General features: G+C 40.9%; 1 long non-coding RNA gene across 1 annotated transcript in view; it reads right to left on the reverse strand.

The window, feature by feature from the left end:
- Positions 1-259: 259 nt before the first annotated feature.
- Positions 260-21,806, reverse strand: part of LOC133543544 (uncharacterized) — a 98,208-nt gene continuing 76,661 nt past the window's right edge. The window contains exons 2-3 of the long non-coding RNA XR_009804400.1: positions 19,016-19,085; positions 260-347 (exon numbers count right to left, since the gene is read on the reverse strand). This is a non-coding gene — a long non-coding RNA (uncharacterized LOC133543544). The remainder of the gene's footprint in view (positions 348-19,015; positions 19,086-21,806) is intronic.

Genomic DNA, 21,806 nt, shown 5'->3' on the forward strand with positions numbered 1-21,806 from the left:
GATGTGCGTGTGACGTCACCGGTGTGAGGGCTCCTCACATCCGCACATTGAATACAATCATGGACACCAACAGCGCGAGCGATTCTGACCGAGAAAGTGACAATTTCCCCATTAATATGGATGAGGATAGTGAGAGTGAAAGACTAGAAGAAAAAAAAAGCGAAACAGATGTTATTAGACACATTTACTAGGATCATTCTGGAAAATCCCTTATCTGATTATTGTGTTACTAGTGTTTTAGTGAGATTATAAAGTCATACCTGAAAGTCGGAGGAGTGTGGTGACCGCCAGTGTCTCTGAGTGAAGCCATGGAGGAGGCAAGAAAGTTGCAGCTGCCTCTTTGACAGCTGCAGGAAGAACGACACAAGCTCCGCTCATGTTTACGGTAAGATCCAAATTATTACCACAATTTTCTCACCGAAACCTGCCGGTTGACATGTGGTAGAGAACCATGTTCGCTTGACCCCTCTGTTCCATATTAAAGCTTCACAACAAACGGCTGTGTTTGTGTTGCTACAGCCGGCCGAAATACACCGCTTTCCACCAAATGCATTCTTCTTTGTAGTCTCCATTATTAATTGAACAAATTGCAAAAGATTCAGCAACACAGATATCCAGAATGCTGTGTAATTATGCGATTAAATCAGACGACTATTAGCCGTGAGTGGTGCTGGGATAAAATGTCCGCTACAACCAATATCGCCACAAGCACGCGTCAACATAAGGGTCATCATTCCGCGATGTTTTCAACAGGACACTTCGCGGGAAATTAAAAATTGCAATTTAATAAACTAAACCGGCCGTATTGGCATGTGTTGCAATGTTGATATTTCATCATTGATATATAAACTACTAGACTGCGTGGTCGGTTGTAGTGGGTTTCAGTAGGCCTTTAATGTTGCACTTTTTATATGTAGAAGAAAGAAAAGTTTTGTCATTTTATTTAATCTGAGCAACAACTTGAGGCAGTTTAATGTTGATTAAAGTGGGCAGAATTATTATAGTGTTCCCAATGTTAAAAGGATATAGCCATTGTTTACAAATTTGGTAAATAAATAACCCAAAAATTTATATTTTGTGTTTTCTTACTGTACCGAAAATGAACCGAACCGTGACCTCTAAACAGAGGTACATACCGACCCGACATTTTTGTGTACCGTTACACCCCTAATATTCACTATTTTATTCAAGGACCTAACTGCAATAAGAAACATATGTTTAAGGCAGTGGTTCTCAACCAATTTTCAGTGATGTACCCCCAGTGAACATTTTTTTTAATTCAAGTACCCCCTAATCACAGCAAAGCATTTTTGGTTGAAAAAAAGACAAAGAAGTAAAATACAGCACTATGTCATCAGTTACTGATTTATTAAATTGTATAACAGTGCTAAATATTGCTCATCTGTAGTGGTCTTTCTTGAACTATTTGGAAAAAATATATTAAAAAAACTAAAAACTTGTTGAAAAATAAACAAGGGATTCAATTATAAATAAAGATTTCTACACACAAAAGTAATCATCAACTTAAAGTGCCCTCCTTGGGGATTGTAATAGAGATCCATCTGGATTCATGAACTTAATTCTAAACATTTGTTCACAAAAAAAAAAAAGACTTTAACATTAATATCTATGGAACATGTCCACAAAAAAATCTACCTGTCAACACTGAATATTGCATTGTTGCATTTCTTTTCACAGTTTATGATTTTACATTCTTATTTTGGTGGTTTTATTCAATAATTACATTTATAAAGGATTTTTGAATCGTTGCTATTCTTAGAATATTTTGAAAAAAATCTCACGTACCCCTTGGCATACCTTCAAGTACCCCCATTTGAGAACCACTGGTTTAAGGTACCCTAAGATTTTTTGTTAAAATAAAGCCAATAATGTAATTTTTTTATGGCTGCCTTTATTTAGAAAAGTACCGAAAAGTATCAAAATAATTTCCGCACCGGTACCGATACCAAAACATTGGTATTGTCACAACACAAGTTTGCAGTTTTTTACAACCCCATTTTTTTTTTATCATCAAAGCTGTTTACATACAAGCTAAATATGTGAGTTTTGTATTTTGCAGATTTATTTTAAGTACCAAACATGAACAAAACCGTGTCATCAATCCCGCGGTACATACGAATTTGTCAGAGTGTCATTCGGTTACACCCTTAACTTGCATGTTTTATTGTGTGTGTCCGTGTAAACTGATTTTTTTTTTTTTTTAAAGATGAACAGGAACAACAACCCGGTCCCTTGCTGGTGCCCTGATCACAGGGCCGGATCTAGTCAGGCATAATGTATTCAAGAGCACAAAGCCAGCGTCGCCGCACCCAAGCGGCTTTCATCTCAGACATGGACAGGAACCATCGTGACACCATATGCAAGAGCCACAAGAGGGGACCACACGCAGGAGCTCAGCCATTCATCAGTGCGAACATCTACTTATGGTTTGACAATGATAAGATGTTGCGGCCCGCTGCTGTCTGTCCCCTGTGTGATTACAATACACATGCCATGATTACAGTATGTATGACTGCAACCGGGACAGACTTCTTTTCTAACATATTGTTTTGCTTGGTGTTTGTGGCGAAAATGTCCGGCCACAAAAAAAATACGCTGGAGTCATTGCTGTTTTGCTCGTTGTGAAGTATCAAGTGTTGGCACGAACTCACATAACATACTGTGACTAAGTACATGTGCGGTCCACACGCATATGATCAGAAGTTTACACACACACTCAACATTGAAATAAAAGCCATATCAATCATACATTTTTTAAATTTCACTTTAAAAACTGGCAGCTCAGTCACCAGAATTTAAGTTTAAAAGATATACACCCCTTCTTAACTGTCTATGTGACGTCAAGGCTTGGTTAGCCCAGAATTTTTTAATAATGAATGAGGGAAAAACGGAAATTTTAGTTTTTGGTCCGGCCCTCACTGACTTGGGACCATTGCAAAATGATGTGCATCCCAAAGTCACCAGCCTTGGCGTCACTATAGACAGCGATTTTAAACTAGACAAACAAGTCAATGGCGTTTTAAAATCGTGTTTTTATCACCTTCGTCTTTTAGTAAAGGTTAAACCGTTTTTATCTTTTAACCTTTTTGAACAAGTCGTGCATGCTTTTATTTCAAGTCGCCTGGACTACTGCAATGCACTTTATGCTGGCATTAGCCAAAAAGCTCTCTCCCGGTTGCAGTTAGTCCAGAACGCGGCAGCACGACTTGTAACATGGGCCAGGAAACGCCAGCATATAACCCCAATTCTTCAGAGTTTGCACTTGCTCCCTGTTCATTTTAGAATTGATTTTAAAACATTGCTGTTTGTTTTTAAATCTTTACATGGACTGGCACCTCAATATATCTCGGACCTCATCCAAATTTAAATTCCTGCGCGCGCTCTGAGGTCCGAGAGCCAGTTCCAGCTCGTGGTGCCCAAGACCAGACTTAAGACCAGGGGAGACAGGGCCTTCTCTGTGGTCGGCCCTAAGCTCTGGAACACTCTGCCGCTCCATGTTCAAACTGCTCCCACAGTGGAGTGTTTTAAGTCTCGTCATAAGACCCACTTTTATTCTTTGGCTTTTAACACTACGTGAGTTGTGTGGTCCTCTGTTCTCTGTTGTCCTCTGTGTTTTTTATACACTTTGATTTCTATATTACTGTTTTAATTGATTTTACCTTTTAAAATAGTTTTTAATCATATTTGTTTTTATATTGTTTTTATTGGTTTTATTCTTTGGCTTTTAACACTACGTGAGTTGTGTGGTCCTCTGTTGTCCTATGCGTTTTTTATACACTTTGATTTCTATTTTACTGTTTTAATTGATTTTACCCTTTAAAATAGTTTTTAATCATATTTGTTTTTATATAGTTTTTATTGGTTTTATATTTATTTTTTTATTTTTTACAATTGTTTTTAACACGGCTGTGCAGCACTTTGGAAACGTTATTGTTGTTTAAATGTGCTATATAAATAAAGTGGATTGGATTGGATATACGATTTTAATGTGTGGTATACATTTTTGCTCAAAATGCTAGTATCAAATACATTTAGAAATATTAAGTATTTTATTTTTGCTTTAGCTTTTAACATAAAAAAATATATGAAAACAATACAGTAGAATGTACTACAAACAACCACAGCAGTTTTTTATAACATTATGTAATAATGTACACCATTGGCCTTGGAGAGTGGACATCTACAGCAGGGGTCCCCAAACTACGACCCGCGGGCCATATTCTGCCAACCAGCGTTCGAGAATTCCCAAGTGAAAAAAAGTTTTTTTTATATTTTTTTAATTATTTTTTTTAATCTGTCCTTTCTAATCCATTTTCTACTGCTTGTTGCTTGTTACGCTGAGTCTCCTAGCCGCTCAGGCAAATCAAAATGCATTTTCCAATCGATGACGTGATATATTTATCGGTGTTCATGGTGTACAATAATAACTGCAAAACATCCAAACATGTAAATAGTGAATATTATCAAAGAGCCACAAAAGAACGATCATTAACAGCATTTAAAGATGATTTAGCGAAACAAAACTGGGATTCTGTTTATCAAACATCAGATACAAATGCATCTTATAATTTATTTCTTTTTTTTTTCTCAATTTATGATACACACTGCCCCATTAAAAAATGCACTATAACTAACTCTAAAAAAAACTCCATGGATAACCAAAGGGCTTGCGAATGCTTGCAAAAAGAAAGATGTATATAGGACTTTTTTGAGGCATTAAACCATAGAAACAGAACAAAAGTACAAAACATATAAAAATAAAATAACCAGTATATTAAGAGCAAGCAGGAAAGAATACACCACCAAACTATTAATCCAACAGAAAAATGACAAAGGGAATTTGGAATGTATTAGATACAATTATTGGGCATGGTTCAACCAGTCCTTGTTATCCAGAGTTTTTTGTTGAGAACGACCAAATCATAACCGACAAGAAGATGATTGCTGACAGCTTCAATATGTTTTTTGTTAATATTGGGCCTAAACTGGCAAAAAAAAAATCCCAATTAATGATGAACAGCCCATGGAATTTATTGAAAAAAATCCTTATTCGATGTTCCTTACTCCGACTGTCGAAAAGGAAGTCTTAGAGGTTATTCAGAAAAGCAAGAACAAAACATCCCGTGACATCTATGACCTCAACATGAGGACGGTCCGGAAAGTAGCGGAAGAAATCATCAAACCATTCACACACATCTGCAATTTATCTTTCCGACTTGGACAATTTCCTTCACAAATGAAACTCTCAAAAGTCATCCTCATCTTCAAATCTGGAGACAAACACCACTTCACCAATTACCGGACCGTCTCCCTTCAGCCACAGTTATCAAAAATATTGGAAAAATTATTCGGTAATAGACTTCGTGGCTTCATTGAAAAGCACAAATTATTATCCGATTGTCAATATGGGTTCCGACAAAATAGGTCAACTTCATTAGCTCTAATTGATTTAATAGAGAACATTACTAATGGTATGGAGAAGAACAAATTTGTTATAAGAATTTTTATTGACCTGCAAAAGGCTTTCGATACCATTGACCACCAGATTTTGGTAAATACATTGGAAAACTATGGCATAAGGGGATGTGCAGGGAAATAGTTGGAGAGCTACTTAAAGGGGAACGTTATCACCAAACCTATGCAAGCGTCAATATATACCTTGATGTTGCAGAAAAAAGACCATGTATTTTTTTAACCGATTTCCGAACTCTAAATGGGTGAATTTGGGCGAATTAAACGCCTTTCTATTTAATCGGTCTCGTAGTGATGACGTCAGAACGTGACGTCACCGAGGTAATACACCCGCCATTTTCATTGTCAACACATTACAAACACTGGGACTCAGCTCTGTTATTTTCCGTTTTTTCGACTATTTTTTGGAACCTTGGAGACATCATGCCTCGTCAGTGTGTTGTCGGAGGGTGTAACAACACTAACAGGGAGGGATTCAAGTTGCACCACTGGCAAGAAATCTGCCGCCAGACCCCCATCTGTTTCAATACACGCGTAATCTGTTGAATCGCTTAAGCCGGTAAAATCCGAGTCTGAATCCGAGCTAATGTCGCTATATCTAGCTGTGGTAACCGCCATGTTGTTTGTATTGGCAGCACTGTATGACGTCACAGGGAAATGGACAGTCGCGTCGCAAATTGCGAAAATCAAGAACTGTAAAGCTTTTTTTAGGGATATTCCGGGAGGTGTAAAATTAAAAAAAAAAATTCGAAAAATAAAACAAGCCACTGGGAACTGATTTTTATTGTTTTTAACCCTTTTGAAATTGTGAAAATGTTCCCCTTTAAATGAGAGACAGCAGATTGTTCAGATGGACCAACATCATTCTACACTCATAAATGATAAATGGGTTGTACTTGTATAGCGCTTTTCTACCTTCAAGGTACTCAAAGCGCTTTGACACTACTTCCACATTCACCCATTCACACGCACATTAACACACTGATAAATAAATGATAAATGGGTTGTACTTGTATAGCGCTTTTCTACCTTCAAGGTACTCAAAGCGCTTTGACACTACTTCCACATTTACCCATTCACACACACATTCACACACTGATGGAGGGAGCTGCCATGCAAGGCGCTAACCAGCACCCATCAGGAGCAAGGGTGAAGTGTCTTCCTCAAGACACAACAGACGTGACGAGGTTGGTACTAGGTGGGAATTGAACCAGGGACCCTCGGGTTGCGCACGGCCACTCTACCACTGTGCCACGCTGTCCCTCATGAACATAACCTGACGAGTCCCCCAGGGGTCGATACTGGGACCCACACTATTTATTATATACATCAATGAAATATGTCAAGTATCAACACTGCTGAAATTCATCCTCTTTGCTGACGATACAACCATTACATGTGCTGGTGACGACGTGAAGCAACTTTTGACTTCTTTAACTGAGGAGATGATGAAGTTAAAAACTCGGTTTAATACAAACAAATTGTCTCTGAACTTAAAGAAGACCAAAATAACGCTCTTTAGCAATTGCAAAACTAATATACCGATCAGGATTGTTATTGATGATACACCAATAGAATATGTTCATAAAAATTCATTCTTAGGAGTGGTGATAGATGAAAATATCTCATGGAAGCCCCATATAAGTTACCTGAGGACAAAAGTTGCTAAATGTGTTGGAATGATGAGGAGATCATGTCATCTATTGAACACCAATGCTGTGCTTTTATTGTATCATTCATTTATTATGTCATATTTAAACTATTGTGTTGAAGTCAGGGGAAATTGTTATAAATCACATCTACAGCCTTTAGTCACTCTGCAGAAAAAGGCCATCAGGATTGTTTCCAATGTTCACTACAGACATCATTCAAATCCACTATTTGTGGACTTAAAGCAACTTAAACTGAACGATGTGATCAACTTTAAAACTGCTCAAATTATGTTTAGTGCATTCCAAAACTCTCTACCATCCAATATACAGAACCTATTCCATGATAGAGATGATCACCATAGTTACAGTTTAAGAGGAAATGACAAATCATATTTGCCTAAATTTAGAACAACTTTAAAATCAATGTGCATTTCAGTGCGTGGAGTCACTCTGTGGAACAACTTAGGGGACAACTTAAAAATGTGTTCTAGCATGATTCGGTTTAAAACACTGAAGAAGTACGAGGAGGAAAGAGAGTGATGCCCTCAGCACAGAGCGTTGGGAGTGAGGTGTATGGTCAGAGAGTGTCTGGGCCCGTGTGTGTGTGTGTGTGTGTGTGTGTGTTTTGTCTCGTCTTGTCTTGTCTCATAGTATTGTTAGTGTACAGGAGTTTTTCTTGTTTTTGTTTAGAGAGTATTGTACATGTATTATATTGATTATGTTAAATGTGGAATGAGTGAGAGGGGTTGGGATATTATAAGCAGCTGCTTCATCCAACCCCTTTTCAAGCCCTGCCAAAATGTAAAAAAAAAAAAAAAAAAAACCTGTGTTTATTTGTACTAAGCAGGTTTGAAATAAATATTTCAATTCAATTCTATTCAATTCATATATTATATATATATATATATATATATATATATATATATACACACACACACATGTATACATCCATCCATTTTCTACCGCTTATTCCCTTTTGGGGTCGCTGGGGGCGCTGGCGCCTATCTCATCTACAATCGGGCGGAAGGCGGGGTACACCCTGGACAAGTCGCCATCTGATCGCAGGGCCAACACAGATAGATAGACAGACAACATTCACACTTACATCCACACACTAGGGCCAATTTAGCGTTGCCAATCAACCTATCCCCAGGTGCATGTCTTTGGAAGTGGGAGGAAGCCGGAGTACCCGGAGGGAACACAAGCATTCACGGGGAGAACATGCAAACTCCACACAGAAAGATCCCGAGCCTGGATTTGAACCCAGGACTGCAGGACCTTCGTATTGTGAGGCAGACACACTGACCCCTCTTCCACCGTGAAGCCTACACACATGTATACATATATATACAAATATATATATACATATATGCACATACATACATACATACATATAGTGTATCTATGGCAGCATAAAAAATGTATTTGATTGACCACCTAGAACAATAGGAGAGTCCAAGGAACTCGGTAAAGCTCTAAAAAGGAAAATTACTGCTGATTTAGAAGTATAGATGTAGGCTTTCTAAACAACTGCAAATTCTAAGATCATCAGTTCAAACCATTTATTTGGATGTACCACTACTTTACCACGGTCTAGAAGAACACCCGCACTGTCAGGATGCTCAGGACGGGAACAACTCAGACTCAAACCGACTGTACGTGTATATATTTTAACTGCATTTAAAGAAAGTCTGCAACTCTTGTCCCCTTGCAGAAACTGTGAGAATACTGAGCAGGCAAGTGCATAAAATTCTCCACTTTGTTTGTTTGCTTTGCCTCCGTACCATAAAAGCTGGGCGACGGCCCATTGGCACCACCTTGTTTACATGCCGATTCCCTGACTCCGGCGAGATGAAGGCGAGTAAGTCTGGGGAACAAATGTTTCCCCACGCTACCTCACCGCAGAGGGGGCCAGGATTAAGGCAGCCTGACGTGTGAACAACTTGCTGTGGTCGGACCTGAAGAGCAGAGGGTCTGCTGCATGCATGACAGGCTGCTCCATCTTTCCTTTCTCAAATACAAGAAAAAAAAGATGGAAAGGAAGAGGAAGGCCAGAAAAAAAGGGGTTGTAAATACATCCCCCAGTGGTGAGTATCCTGCCTGAAGAAGTGCCATCTGTGGTTGAGCATTGAATGGCAGACAGAACAGAGAGAGGAGAGGCCGGAGCCGAGGTCCAAAAGGTGGGAGTCCAGCTGGGTCCCATTAGGGTTGGAACCACATGTGCCTATCAGGGGGGGGGTTGGTGGACGGAGGGGGCAACGGAGAGCAGAGAGGGCAGAGAAGAGGAAGTGCTGAGAGCGATGGGCCTAGACCCTGTGAAGCTTTATTAGCCCTGTCGTCGGCTTTTCTCAACAGGGCCGGCGTTCCGAACCCCCCCCCCCCACTCGACCCACCCTCCCAAGCCCCTTGGGCACCGCCGCGGCACAACAGTACAAAACTATTGGAAGGAGGGAGATGGGGCTGGACCACCCAGACACACACACACTCATAATAGTTACCAGGAGAAGGCCCCAGCATGAGTGCTGCAGCTGGAAAGGGAGAGTAGGGCTCATGTGCAGGCAAAGTGTCGATGTGACTGTTCGTTTTTTCATCCGTATGTCACTAACATACGTATTTTGTCAACGATTACATCATATTATCACCTCTCTGACTATTCCTCGTGTGTGCTAAACTAAGGCCCAAAGTTGCATTTTAGTGTATCAATAGACCAGGGGTGTCAAACTCCTTTTAGCTCAGGGGCAACACGAACTAAAATCTATTCCCAAGTGGGCCGTAATGGTAAAACCATAGCATGATGACTTAAAAAGAAAGACAACTCCAACAAACTCAGCAACCTGAGGGTTCCTGGTTCAATCCCCAGCTTCTAACAACCTAGTCAAGTCCGTTGTGTCCTTGAGCAAGACATGTCACACTTGCTCCTGATGGGTCGTGGTTAGCGCCTTGCATGGCAATTCCTGCCATCAGTGTTTGAACGTGTGTGTGTGAATGGGTGAACATAGAAATAGTGTCAAAGCGCTTTGAGTACTTTGAAGGTAAAAAAAAAACGCTATACAAGTAAAACCCATTGTTAGAAAAATTATGTATATATTATCATCATAACTTTATGCTTAAGGGCCGTTACTAAAAAGTATTGTCGATTTGTGTTGAAGTGGTATTTCTGTTTTTGTGCAGAGCTAGCAATCCAAGAGATCAGTAGCCTCTTTTTATCAGTATTTTGTCCAGACTCGGCCTGCGGACTGCCAAAGCCGAACATTGGGTACCGGGACCAGACAAAGCAGAGACTGGGTGATGGCACCAGTACTCGGTCTGCTGATGGCCAAGGCCGAACACCACCGTGACCCAGACAGAGCAGATACAAGGTGATATGACCTGCGTCACCTACTTTTTATTTATTCTATAATCATATATCATTTCTAAAAGGAGTTGTCGAGTCTACCCCCTTCCCTCAGCGACAGTGATGTAAAAGGGACTTTCTTAATAAATAGAGGAGACACGCGGGCTTGATTTTTTAGAACGTAGTTTGGATCTGTAACGAGAGTACAGCCAAAACAGGTGTCTCCTCATGAGCTCTATGTATGATTCCTTGCTTCTTGTCTGATTAATAGATGTCATCAGTGTTTGAACTTGACACCCATAACCCAAGTTGTTTTCTTTGTTTTACTTTGGCCAAAAATAGAACGAGCACATGCCGAAAACGTACAAATCACAACTAATCCTCTGGACAAAACACTTTGAGTTTGTTGAAAATTATGAGGAAATTGGTGCAGCTTCAAAAACACAACGGGCTTCGACTTTGTCTCAGTGTATCTACAGAGCCAGGATTAAACAGTAAATCACAGTATTTTTGGGATTGAACAAAAAACAACATGTAAACTCTTCAAGGTATCAAATACCTCATATGTCATGTCCACATTTCAATCCAGTGCTAACCCAACAAACTGTAAGAAACAGAGGTAACTATTTTAAAGGGTTAAGTTCTCTTGTTTTTGACATTATGGGGGAGTAAGGGTGCCAAATAATGATGTGTTCGAAGCAGAAGATATAAAACTGCAGGTCTATCCATCCATCCAACTTATTCCACTTATCCGAGGTTGAGTCGCGGGGGAAGCAGCTTAAGCAGGGAAACCCAGACTTCCCTTTCTCCAGTCACTTCGTCCAGCTCTTACCGGGAGATCCCTAGGCGTTTCCAGGCCAGCCAGGAGACATGGTCTTCCCAATGTGTCCTGGATCTTCCGCGTGGCCTCCTACCGGTTGGACGTGCCCTGGCGAGATGCCCGAACCATCTCATCTGGCTCCTCTCGATGTGGAGGAGCAGCGGCTTTACTTTGAGCTCCTCCCGAAGGCAGAGCTTCTCACCCTATCTCTAAGTGAGAGCCCCGCCACCCAGCGGAGGAAACTAATTTCAGCCGCTTATACCTGTGATCTTGTCTTTTCGGTCATGACCCAAAAGCTCATGACCATAGGTGAGGATGGGAACGTAGATCAACCGGTAAATTGAGAGTTTTGCCTTTTGGCTCAGCTCCTTCTTCACCACAACGGATTGATACAACGTCCGCATTACTGATGACGCCGCACCGATCCGCCTGTCGATCTCACGATCCATTCTTCCCTACCGCAGGTTTTAAGTTTTATTTGGATTCAAGTTTTAAAGTAAAATTTTTTGAGGGAGAGGAGCCGCAGCCACGCTTTACTTCGTACTTCTTACTAGTCCTAATAGAATTGCTATTGTGACATCCAGTGGACACATTTAGAACAGCAGTTTCTTTCATTCCAAAAAAATGCGTCTCGTTTTAATACTTGGCAAACTCATCACGCGGGTCGGACAAAACCTATTTGCGGGCTGTAGGTTCGATATTGCTCCAATCTGCCTCTTGCCCCTCCTGCCATCCGTACTGCCAAAGCGGCCCCCCTTACTTCTCCTCCAGGCATGAGAAAATCATGGCTGAAGTCATTGCCCTTCCTGAACTACAGATCGGCGGACGTGTTGCTGCTTTGTTGTAGTAATGATCCTGATGGACCTGAGGCATGTCAGCATTAGCATTGACTTCAAAGAGTGGTAGGGGCATTTTAGAGTGAGTAAAAGCTGAACCCCTTTTCAACGTGACATCATTATAACTCCCATGTGATCCAGTTCCGATACGCTCAATGGAAAATACAATACAAATAAAACTTGGGTTCAGTATATTACAGAGTAGTCAGTGCAGAGTTCGAATAGTAAGTATAGAAGTACAATCCACTGAAAATGACTCAACACACACACATTATTAAGGCCCCTTCTACACTAAGGTTATCCAGGGTAAATCCCACCTAACCTTATCCTTGTCTACACAAACAAAATGGTCGTTTAAGACGACCTCACCCCCTCCGTCCGCCGGCGCAACGCAACCTAGTACGCATGCGCGGAAAATGCGCACGTCATAGGCACCTCCAGTGTTGCTTTGTGTACAAGTTTCTAAATTAAATTTAACTTATCTGAACAATATCCAGTGTTGTGGTATTTCAATGAACTGGAATCCAGTGTGCTGTGGGGCCCTATTGTAGTGAATCACACCTGAGCCATCATAAATTAATCAATCAATCAATGTTTACTTATATAGCCCTAAATCACTAGTGTCTCAAAGGGCTGCACAAACCACAACACAAACCTCTACGACATCCTCGGTAGGCCCACATAAGGGCAAGAAAAACTCCCACCCAGTGGGACGTCGGTGACAATGATGACTATGAGAACCTTGGAGAGGAGGAAAGCAATGGATGTCGAGCGGGTCTAACATGATACTGTGAAAGTTCAATCCATAATGGATCCAACACAGTCGCAAGAGTCCAGTCCAAAGCGGATCCAACACAGCAGCGAGAGTCCCGTTCACAGCGGAGCCAGCAGGAAAACATCCCAAGCGGAGGCGGATCAGCAGCGCAGAGATGTCCCCAGCCGATACACAGGCGAGCAGTACATGGCCACTGGATCGGACCGGACCCCCTCCACAAGGGAGAGTGGGACATAGGAGAAAAAGAAAAGAAATGGCAGATCAACTGGTCTAAAAAGGAAGTCTATTTAAAGGCTAGAATATACAAATGAGTTTTAAGGTGAGACTTAAATGCTTCTACTGAGGTGGCATCTCGAACTTTTACCGGGAGGGCATTCCAGAGCCCGAAATGAAAACGCTCTATAGCCCGCAGACTTTTTTTGGGCTTTGGGAATCACTAATAAGCCGGAGTCTTTTGAACGCAGATTTCTTGCCTGGACATATGGTACAATACAATCGGCAAGATAGGATGGAGCTGGACCGTGTAGTATTTTATACGTAAGGACTAAAACCTTAAAGTCACATCTTACGTGTACAGGAAGCCAGTGCAGGTGAGCCAGTACAGCCTAATGTGATCGAACTTTCTTGTTCTTGTCAAAAGTCTAGCAGCCGCATTTTGTACCAACTGTAATCTTTTAGTGCTAGACATGGGGAGACCCGAAAATAATACGTAGTCGAGGCGAGACGTAACAAACGCATGGATAATGATCTCAGCGTCTTTAGTGGACAGAATGGAGCGAATTTTAGCGATATTACGGAGATGAAAGAAGGCCGTTTTAGTAACGCTTTTAATATGTGACTCAAAGGAGAGAGTTGGGTCGAAGATAATACCCAGATTTTTTACCGAGTCGCCTTGTTTAATTGTTTGGTTGTCAAATGCTAAAGTTGTATTATTAAATAGAGATCGGTGTCTAGCAGGACCGATAATCAGCATTTCCGTTTTTTTGGCGTTGAGTTGCAAAAAGTTAGCGGACATCCATTGTTTAATTTCATTAAGACACGCCTCCAGCTGACTACAATCCGGCGTGTTGGTCAGCTTTAGGGGCATGTAGAGTTGGGTGTCATCAGCATAACAGTGAAAGCTAACACCGTATTTGCGTATGATGTCACCTAGCAGCAGCATGTAGATGCTGAAGAGTGCAGGGCCAAGTACCGAACCCTGGGGAACTCCACACGTTACCTTAACGTAGTCCGAGGTCACATTGTTATGGGAGACGCACTGCATCCTATCAGTAAGATAACAGTTAAACCAAGACAGGGCTAAGTCTGACATACCAATTCGTGTTTTGATACGTTCTAATAAAATATTATGATCGACGGTATCGAAAGCAGCGCTAAGATCGAGGAGCAGCAACATAGATGACGAATCAGAATCCATCGATAGCAATAGATCATTAGTCATTTTTGCGAGGGGTGTCTCCGTGGAGTGATTTGCCCTGAAACCTGATTGAAAGGTTTCACATAGATTGTTAGACGTTAAGTGTTCATTTAACTGCTCCGCAACAATTTTTTCGAGGATTTTTGAAATAAAGGGAAGGTGAGACACCGGTCGGTAGTTTACCATGAGGTCAGGATCGAAGTTAGGTCTTTTAAGAAGAGGATGAATAACCACTTTTTTGAATGCTAGGGGAACAGTGCCCAAGGAAAGTGATACGTTTATAATATTTAGCACTGATGGACCTAATAATACAAAGAGCTCCTTGATCAGTTTCCCAGGAAGAGGGTCAAGTAAACATGTTGTTTGTTTTATTCCATTTACACGTTGTAACAATTCCTCTAATGTTATTTCCTCAAAACGAGAGAAACTATTTTGGAGGGCAGTATCCGCCGTATATACAGTCGTATCAGTGTTAATAGAACCCAGTTGTAGCTGGGACGCATTGTCTTTAATCTCCTTTCTAATGACTTAAATTTTCTTACTAAAGAATTGCATAAAGTCATCAGCTGAGTGGGTGGAGCTACTGGAAGGAGTCCCTTGTTGGGTTAGCGATGCTACCGTACTAAACAAAAATTTAGGATCGTTTTTATTACGGTGGATGAGATTTGAGTATTATTTAGCTTTAGCTAAGGTAAGCATGCGTTTATAAGTTATTAAACTATCACTCCATGCTTGATGGTGCACCTCAAGTTTAGTCGTGCGCCATTTGCGTTCCAGCTTTCTACATAATAATTTCTGAGCTCTAGTTTCTTCTGTAAACCACGGGGTACGCTTTTTTGGAGCCTTTTTTAACTTTAGCGGTGCTATGTTATCAATGCTTTCGCGCAAGGCGTCGTTAAAGTTGTTAGTGAAGTTATCAATAGAGCCCACATACTTTGGGAATGGTGCCATTACCGAGGGCAGTAGGTCAGCAAGAGTTGTCGTTGTGGCCGTATTAATGTTGTGGCTGCTATAGCAGTTATTATTATTATTAGTTTGACGAACATGCGTCTGAACCTCGAATTTTATAAGGTAATGATCGGACAATACTTTAGCATACGGGAGTATCGTAACTTTGGAAACGGTGATACCCCTGACAAGCACTAGGTCTATCGAATTACCTTTGCGATGCGTGGGTTCATTTATTATTTGTGTGAGACCACAGCTATCAATTATAGTCTGGAGCGCTACGCACGGTGGGTCCGATGGGGTATTCATATGGATATTAAAGTCCCCCATTATGATTATATTATCGGCGTGTGTCACTAGATCAGCAACGAACTCTGAGAATTCATTGATAAAGTCCAAATAGGGCCCTGGGGGGCGGTAGATAACAGCCAGGTGTAGAGGCAGCGGTGTGAAAGACCTCATAGTAAGCACCTCAAACGATTTATATTTATTATTTATGTTAGGACTAAGGTTAAAGTTTCCGTTGTATATTAGTGCGACCCCCCCACCCCCCCCCCCCCCCCCCACCCCTTTTAAGAGGACGGGCAATATGCGCATGTGTAAAGTTAGGAGGACATGCCTCATTTAGCGCAAAAAAGTTGTTTGGTTTAATCCAGGTTTCGGTGAGACCGATGACGATAAGATTGTTGCCTCTGATGATATCATTAACTAACAAGGTTTTGGGAGACAATGATCTTATGTTTAAAAAACCTATATTATAGGTAGTGGGCTGTTTTAGGGAATTTTTTATCAAATTATCCGTAGTAGCAATATTAATAATGTTGTGTTTATTATGCCCAGTGCATTTAGTATAATTAGGACCGTATCTAGAAATTGATACGATGGGAATTTTCCGATTGTTTGTTTGTTGCTTTGATAAACTGCATGCATCATAGTTTGCCACCTCAGAAGAACGCATGTCTAACTCTGAAACAATCAAAGCAGAAAAAACTTGTTCTAATTTAACTGACTCCTTACCCAGACCAGTAGTCTCGCATCTTCCATTTAAATCCGGCTTCAGGATGGAGGGAAGTGGTGTCCTGTGGGGATTAGCCTTCTGCTTTGTTTTTAGCCCCGCTCAGCATCCGCGTTTCCGATCACACCGCTGGCTCCGTAGACGGCCCCCGCTGGTACTATACTCCCCTGCTTCACAGGCCGCTGGATGTAGCCGCCGAAGTATTCCCGTGCTAGTTAGTGGGTCTAGCAAGCACGCGTCTATCAGTCCAAAACGGCCCGATATGTCCACATCCAGAAGTGTCTGGCGGTCGTACGTGATCACGGAGTGACCACGATGTGAGCCAGCCATAAAGTTTGTAGAATTGTCCGGTATTTCTGCCAAATGTTCCATATTTAGCAAGAGCTCCACGACGTCGCAGCCCTTCCGGGCGCCGCCATCTTGGAATTCAATAATAAATAATAATAATAATAATAGATAATAATAATAATAAATTAATCAAATCTTGAATGGACACGTGAAAGTAAACAATGTGTTAGAGAACATTTTACATCAGTCAATCTCTGGATCAAGATATCTGGTCAGGACACTCACTCTTTTGTCTTAACCTTCATCAACCATTAGTTTTTGGTGACTTTCTCTAGACCTACACGTAGAGTCCGTGACACACATGGCGGACAATAACTGATACAGTCTGCTTCGCCAGTCAAAATGCATTCGATGTTTTCCGTAGTCTTCTTTCGTTGGCCAGATAATACAAAGCACACGCTACCAGCATTCTTGTTGTCTCTCCTTTGAGAACTGGACAAAGTTTTTCGGTGAGTAGAATCACAGCTGACCTGGACATTCAAAAGTTCTCTTGCCGTCTGAGAAGTGTTGTATCCCAAATAGCTGCAATCGCTTTCTCTTAAGGTATTCATGTGTGATTTCCACAAGCGTCTGTACATGTAGAGGAAGGGGAAACACGGGCATGTCTGGATGACTTCCCACCATATTTCGTAGTGTTTACATCCAAGTGGAAACAGGTTGTTATGAAGCTGGCTGTGACGCGTTCTTTCTGATGGTCGCTTCCTGTGTAGGGCGCGGTCTTTCTGTCATCACTTCCCTCTCCGAACTCAGTTTGTAAACGATCAATGAGTCTATACAAACCGCAGAGCCGCAGATTCAATAAATACAAGGCGTAATTAGCCGTGTAAAAAATTATCTACGGAGGGGGGACCTTAAACGATGCTTTACTGTGGCTGAAACAGGACCTAGGCTAAATAATTATTCGTTTAAGGGGTTATCCGCCTCAGTGTAGACATAGTCTAAGTAAAGTACCGTATTTTTCGGACTATAAGTCGCAGTTTTTTTCAGTTTGGCTGGGGGTGCAACATATACTCCAGAGCGACTTATGTGTGAAATTATTAACACATTACCGTAAAATATCAAATAATATTATTTAGCTAATTTGCGGAAGAAACGGAAAAAATGTCAGCAATCGTCACAGACACGCCAACCAATAAGAATTCGGCAGGGGAGGGGTCATTACAGAAGTGCATTGTGGGTCATGGAATGCTAACTGCTATGTGCTACTGCCGTAACTGTTAAAATTGATCATTTCATCGTTGGCGGTAACTTATAAAAACTAAGAAGGGTTGAACATAAATGGCACCGAAAAGGAAATCATTTACTGCAGATTACACGAGATCAAATAATATTATTCATCTCATTCGCGGAAGGGACGAAGAAAATGTCAGCAATCGTCACACACACGTCAGCAATCGTCACATACACGTCAAACAATAAAAATTTGGCGGGGGAGGGTCATGGCAGAAGTGCATTGTGGGTCATGGAATGCTAACTGCTATATGCTACAGCCGTAGCTATTAAAATGAATAATTTCATCGTTGGCGGTAACTTATAAAAACTGAGAAGGGCTGAACAAAAATGGCACCGAAAAGGAAATCATGTACTGCAGATTACAAGCTGGACGTAGTGAAATATGCAGCAGAAAACGACAGGAGGATGCGGCGCATACCTTTGGAGTTGGCAGAGTTGTTTAGAAGCGACATCGAGGAAGAAGATTTCATCGGGTTTATCGATTAGGAGCGACAGATTGGTTGGTAAACGTATAGCATGTTCTATATGTTATAGTTATTTGAATGACTCTTACCATAATATGTTACGTTAACATACCAGGCACCTTCTCAGTTGGTTATTTATGCGTCATATAACGTACACTTATTCACTGTTGTTCACTATTCTTTAATTATTTCAAAGGCCAACTGAAACCCACTACTACCCACCACGTAGTCTGATAGTTTGTAGATCAATGATGAAATATTAACATTGCAACACATGCCTTTTTAGTTCACTAAATTGCAATTTTAAATTTCCCGGGAGTTTCTTCTTGAAAACGTCGCGTAATGATGACGTGTACGCGTGCCGTCAAGGGCTGTTAGGAAATATGAGCGCTGCACACACACACGGCTAAAAGTCGTCTGCTTTAACGGCATAATTACACAGTATTTTGGAGATCAGTGTTGCTGGATCTTTTGCAATTTCTTCAATTAATATTGGAGAAGTCAAAGTAGAAATATGGAGTTGGGAAGCTTTAGCCTTTAGCCACACAAACACGTGGTGATTCCTTGTTTAAAATTCCCGGAGGTGAAACTTTACTATGGATCACAGCGAACATGGATCCTGACCGAATGTCAACTAGGAGGTTTCGGTGAGAATATTGTGATAAAAAGTCGCTTCTTACCGGAGATCAGCTGAGCTTGCGCCGTCCATAAAGCTGCCGTTGACTTCCCTGAGACACTGCGTCAAGACACCTGTGGACACACACCTCCGACTATCAGGTACTGTTAAACTCACTAAAACACTAGCAACACAATAGAAAGATAAGGGATTTCCCAGAATTATCCTAGTAAATGTGTCTAAAAACATCTGAATCCGTCCCAATGCATAGCGTTTTTTTTTTTAACTTTTTTTTTTCCCTAATCGGTCGCTATCAATATCGTCAAACACAAATCTTTCATCCCCGCTCAAATTAATGGGGAAATTGTCGTTTTCTCAGTCCGAATAACTCTTTTTGTTTGAGGCTCCCATTAAAAACAATATGAAGATGTGAGGAGCCATCAACATATGACGTCATCGTCTGCGACTTACGGTAAAGGGAGGGCTTTTCTGTTAGCGACTAAAAGTTGGGAACTTTATGGTGGATGTTCTCTACTAAAACCTTTCAGCAAAAATATGGAAATATCAGGAAATGATCAAGTTTGACACATAGAATGGACCTGCTATCCCCGTTTAAATAAGAACATCTCATTTCAGTAGGCCTTTGAATTGCCTTTCAAATGTCTATTCCTGGTGTTGGATTTTATCAAATACATTTCCCCTAAAAATGCGACATACTCCAGTGCGACGTAAATATGTTTTTTTCTTTCTTTATTATGCATTTTCGGCTGGTGCGACGTATACTCCGCAGAGACTTATAATCCGAAAAATACGGTAGCTAGATTCTTGTTTACAGTCTAGCACGGTGGTGGCATCACGGTCTGGGATTGCATGAGTGATGTCAGCATCAGAGAGCTGAGGTTAAATGAATTCCAAAATGTACTATGACATTGTGAAGTTGAGCACCATCCACTTCCCTGAGAAGCTGAGGCGCATAGCAGTTCCCCAACTTAAATAAGCATAAACACATCTCCGAGACGTCAATTGCCTTGCTGAATAAGATAAAGTTGAAGATGACGGTGTAGCCACCTATGTTGTATTTGAACTAGATATTTATCATTGTTACTGTAAAGCATGTAAATATATACCGTATTTCCTTGAATTGCCGCAGGGCATAGAGTATGCGCCTGCCTTGAATTACTGCTGGGTCAAACTTGCTTCCCAAAATAATTAGTGCATGCTTAGTATTACCGCCTGGTCAAACTCGTGACGTCACGAGTGACACTTCCCCTGTCATCATTTTCAAAATGGAGGCTGATTTCAATACCGGTAATTTTGAAATCGCATAAAGGGAAGAAGATTAAGAGCTATTCAGTAGGAGTTAAGGTCCAAGCTTACATCACACTCAATTTTTTACTGCATACCTTTGGTAAGTGCCGGAGTGAGAAGAGGTTTTAAAATAATTAGCGCATGCTTACTTTTACCGCATGCCTTTGGTAAGCGCAGGAGTGAGAAGAGGTTTTAAATTAATTAGCGCCATGGCAGCAATTCAAGGAAATGTCATTGCAACATCAGATCCTTGGTCTTGAAACAAATTGTGATCCTGTGTCAAGTTTTAGTGTTGATTGGAACATGAACCTTAATTTTACTTAAAGCACCAGTCGAGTGGAAAAGCAAGTTGACTTTGTGCGCTTAGTTGTGTTTCATTGCAGTTTGTGACGTATGTTTGGGGTCATTGTCCTGTTGGAACAAAGACCTGCTTGTATAAATAAACTAACGTCATGTTATTGATTGATTGAAACTTTTATTAGTAGATTGCACATTTCAGTACATATTCCGTACAATTGACCACTAAATGGTAACACCCGAGTAAGTTTTTCAACTTGTTTAAGTCGGAGTCCACGTTAATCAATTCATGATTAAGTCCTCGTAATAAACATTTTGATTGTTGCTCCAATCCACTGTATTTGTGTTGTTGATTTCATAACAAACTAAAAGCTTAGTTGTTGTGCAGAAAAGCCAAGTGGTTTTATTCGACACAGATGACCACATTATAGCGTCTTTGGTGGTATTTGTTAGCATCAAGAAAATATTCTTAATAGTAATAATAAACAAGATGAATAAATCCCTTGCAGGCTTAACAATATATACTGAATCTTGTTATCGCTGGCAAACACGAAATAATGAGACAAAATATGAACTTCACACCATAAAATAACTGCACACATGACTGATGAGACTACAATTTGAAGCAGGAAGTTAACCGCAAACATCTTTTTTTTTCTCATTAGCGTCACGATCAGAGCATCGCAGCACTCGTGATGTCGATCAAATACGTTACGCAGCGATGCACGAATATGTCCAACTTTAATTTGTCAACCCCTCAGATGTAAAGACATGATATGCCTCAATCTTTTCTTCCGAGGAACTTGAACTCCTCCACTTGGGGCAAGATCTCCTCCCAAACCCGCAGATGGCACTCCACCCTTATCTGGGCAAGAACCATGGACTCGGATGTGCTGATTCTCATCCCAGTCGCTTCACACTCGGCTGTGAACCGATCCAGTGATAGCTGAAGATCCTGGCCAGATGAAGCCATCAGGACCACATCATCTGCAAAAAGCAGAGACCTAATCTTGCAGCCACCAAACCGGATCCCCTCAACACCCTGACTGCGCATAAAAATTCTGTCCATAAAAGTTAAGAACAGTACTATAAGTATTAAATGAAGTGAGATTGTAGCAAGTCTTGGTGATTATAAATGGTTTAAATCTTTTTATTTTTTAAGAGTGTAAAAATCCACTCCATCACATGTAAAATATTTTTCATGGTAATTTTTATATTTACCTCTAAACCTTTCAAAATAAGCCTAAATC

The sequence above is a fragment of the Nerophis ophidion genome, linkage group LG26 (assembly GCF_033978795.1).
Source record: "Nerophis ophidion isolate RoL-2023_Sa linkage group LG26, RoL_Noph_v1.0, whole genome shotgun sequence".
NCBI lineage: Eukaryota > Metazoa > Chordata > Actinopteri > Syngnathiformes > Syngnathidae > Nerophis > Nerophis ophidion.